This window comes from Populus euphratica, unplaced genomic scaffold (genome assembly GCF_000495115.2).
Source record: "Populus euphratica unplaced genomic scaffold, PopEup_1.0 scaffold2.1, whole genome shotgun sequence".
NCBI classification, from domain to species: Eukaryota; Viridiplantae; Streptophyta; class Magnoliopsida; order Malpighiales; family Salicaceae; genus Populus; species Populus euphratica.
In genome coordinates this window covers 6,597,335-6,601,387 of record NW_011499846.1, presented here as the reverse complement: position 1 = coordinate 6,601,387, position 4,053 = coordinate 6,597,335, and positions in this window count along the sequence as shown.

The following is a 4,053-nucleotide window of genomic DNA, read 5'->3' as shown; positions in this document are numbered from 1 at the left end:
CGGGGGGGGTTTGCTTCCCAGTTATGGTTTCCTAGAGAAGCTTCTCTCTCTACAAGTGATGCAGCAGAAGTATTTTCTCGCTTTTTTCTGCTCTTATTAAAGAAAGACCCATGAGGATTGAGAATTGAAAGAGAAGAGTAATGCGTAGGGGCCCATGAATGATCTGGTTCGGCTCATGTGAGCTAGTCTTTTTCATCATTTTTGTGTTTTCTCTGTATATCTTCTGCACCATGACCCAAGACCGAGAGAACTGGCCGGTTGGTTCTATTCAGAGTAGAGTAAATCAATCAAATTATCTAGAATATTTGTAAAAATTCATCCATAATTAAACCTAATGGTTTTTTGAATTTTTTAGATATTTTTGCTAGAAAATTTTAAAAGAATTCGGGGCTTTAGATTTTTTTTCCTTAAAAAAAATGAAACCAAACGAAAAAAATTCATTATAAACTAAGAACTAATTGACTAAATTGGATTTATTTGATTTTCGAAGTTGTAAAATCAAACCATATCCATGGATTTAGGTTTTTTTATTCGATTTGGTTCAATTTAAATTTATTCAAGAAAAATCGACTCTATGGGTTGAGCTTTTTAATTCAAACAGCTATCACGATAGAAATTGCTTCTTTATTTTTTTTCTCCCTAAAAAGAAAGTCATTGTGGTTATTTTTGGGGTGGGTGTTCTGTTTTTCTAGAGAAGGACATGTTCAAGTTAGGTTTTAAGTTTTGACTTTGGTGCCATTGATTAATGGGTGCTGGTCCAGGGAGTGAGAGAAAAAAAGGGTTGCGAGGGGAAACTGACAGACCTGGCGCCCTCTTATTCTCATCCTCATCCTAACGGGATAGATATCATAGATTCCTCTATTTTATCTCATACATGATTATACAAGAAACCAAACCCTCATTTAGGGTTATATTTTCTACTTTTGAAAGTCAGCTTGAAGACCTATATATCTTGCACTAATTTGAATTACCCATTAGTTAATATTGATTACCCCCTCTAAATTATCACTAATTGTATATCAGAACTCCAAATTGTATTAATTAGACATTTGAGAATGAATATAAACACAATCTACATACAAATTTCTCATTCAGCTGGGGCTCAAGTGATATTAGGTAATTTGTTCGTAATCCAGATATTAATTGACATTACTGTTTCATATTCCTTAGAAAGGTTTTCAAGGTTCAAACTTCTCCTATACAACGAGAAAACATGAGCAAGTTTTGGGATTAACAATCTTAATTCATTCATGCAGATTATTTATTTGACCTAGTTACTCAAAAACAAAAATTAAAAAACATTATTATATATATATATATATATATATGTATATATTCAGAATTTTTATTCTTAGACATGTGCTAGAGAGGGGTTAGAAAGAAACTGTCAATAAACACATGGTAAAAATCAGGTGAACATGTTAGAAAATAATATAAATTATATATTGGGATATTATCTAATAGTTTAAGTTATTGTATCAAGGTAGTTTTTTAATATGATATTAAAATCTTGATGACTAAATAGTTATGAGTTTAAATCTTATAATTTTTATTTATATGATAAAAAATTAAACACAAGTTAATATAGGTCTGTGTAAATTTCAAACTCAAAAAATTTTCACTTGAAAAAGTATATTAGAAAATAATATAAATCATGAAACCTTACTTAACAACTTGAATTTTTTAGTTGAATTAATTTTTTAATATGATAAAAAATTAATAAAAGAGAAAAGAGCTAAGAGATTAAGATCAGAAAGGAGAGGACGGATCGAAGATATCAAAGCACATATATTTCGCAACATTTCAAATGTAGGAATCACTTAACATGCAAAGGGCATAAAAGAAAACGTCTTCTAGTACAAGGAGTAGCTTGAAGTCTGATCAGTCTTTCGTACACTCATGGTTGGCTCGATTCAACTTTCAATGCTATAGGTAGTTATACGAGGGAGAAGAGGAACTACTGGTTTGGCAATGGAAGAACTCTGAAATGGACGGAACCTGTGGTTGAACATGACACACGTTTCCTCGTTAGTGTATTATTACGTACAATTTTATCCCAAATTTGATGTTCCAGAACAAAATATCTACGTAATAACAGCCACTCATGTTTTATTTTTGTATTGATATACAATTGTATCGACAGAAGCAAGTTCTATCAGCATGTGTACATGATACCATATCCTAGATCGATTTTAGATGGACTGGCAAGAGGGCTGTCTCTTTTTTTTGAAAGAGGGCTGTCTCTAATTCATCAATCATTTCACTCTTGAAAACTCATCGTCTCTCTATCTAATTTTTTGTGTCATTAAGCATGGATCGTTGGTGAATTCACAAGGTCCAGTTTTTGTGTCGTTACGCATGGATCGTTGGTGAATTTTCCTGTTGATCTGATCATGGTTAATCCAACTACATCAGCTAAAAATGCTTTGTAAGGTACATGATCACTAATCAAGTGATGTGCCTGTATATGTGGTCCTGTTTGATCTTCCACTTTATGGGTTTTGACGGAGCCTCCTGCAGCAGGCACCATATTTTTTTGTTTTTTTTTTAAAATTATTTAGAGATTATAGATGACGGTCAGAAATGTTAACGACCTGATATTGCTTTGATAGATACTACACCAAGTTGTAGAGATAAAAAGAAAGAAAAACGAAGAAGACTGGTTAATACATACAAGGACTGCATCAATTTTATTTTTCATTTATATCTAAAAGATATGAATGGGTAAAGACATATTAATTAGTACTTCTCAAAATCATTTCAAGTATTTTTATCTTCCTTTTCAAGGTGATGGAAGGTTTGTAGTTTAATCATTATTCTCAAGAATCTCAAATAGTGAAAATTCCTTTGATGTGTTTACTTAGGTAAGGGTTTTTCATTTTTTGAAATATAAAATAAATCATGTGCTGTATATATTTAATTGAAAGTAAATCTTCCTAAATTAAAAACACGTATTTTTTAAATTTCTAAAAAACTAAAACTTACTGAAATTTATTTTTCAGATTCTTCACTTTAAAATGTAAGGATCATGTTTTGTTTGTACTTTGTATAATGTTAGTAACTTTCTATTGTTCCTTAATTATTTTAATCAAGAATTGATGGCTATTGTCATTTCTGTTCTATTTTTTGCACGCAGGAGATGATAAAAGAAACAAAAATCGTAAATCGTATAAAATCTATGCACATCTCCCGTAAGAAAACATCTATCCATATCTTATATTTAAGCCAGTAAAAAGGATATTAAAGATACTTGCAATTAAATTTAGGATATTAAAGATACTTGCAATTAAATTTTATCCACATATTTTTAAAGTATAAAGATGTACATAGGAGCATTTTGAGTGCTTAATAATAATGATCTAGAAAAATCCAAAAAGTTTAAGAATAAGATTTATGTGTTGAATAATCGGCTAATCTTTTTGTTCTAACAATCTAATTTATTTATTCTAGCTGAGGCGGTCGGTGCCTAGTAAATCAAGATAGTCGGTGGCTGATACATGCAAAATATCTCTTTTGATAGATTAGTAATTCTTAGATATTTAAGTAAATACCTTTTTAGAGAAAGAGTGAAATGTTATTATAAAGAGAGATGCTTAGAAAAAATAAATATAATAAAAAATAGAGATTTGTGAACCTGGAGCTTTAAGAATTCATAATGTATTTATAGCTTATGAGTATTCTCTTTTTATGAAGATAAGAAACTAGAAAGTAATTTTTTTTATAATATCAATGAGGGATAAATATCCTTTATACATCATTTTTATATACCTAAGGATGTTAAGAGATGAATATCTTTAACTTAATATTTGATGTTAAGGGTCACAAGAATAAACAAACGAAATCTTATAGTTGAATATAGGGCCTGAAAAGGTCATTAGTTCTATATCTATTTAAGTTTTGTATGATGTCGAGTCCATGGATGTTAGGTCTGGTAACTCATTGGACCCACATGTAATTGGGCTTGTTTCCAAACATAAGTTGAGCTCCCATATGACATAAGTGTTCTTGGATAGGCTGGACCATTCCATCCAATTCCATAGAAAAGGCTCAATT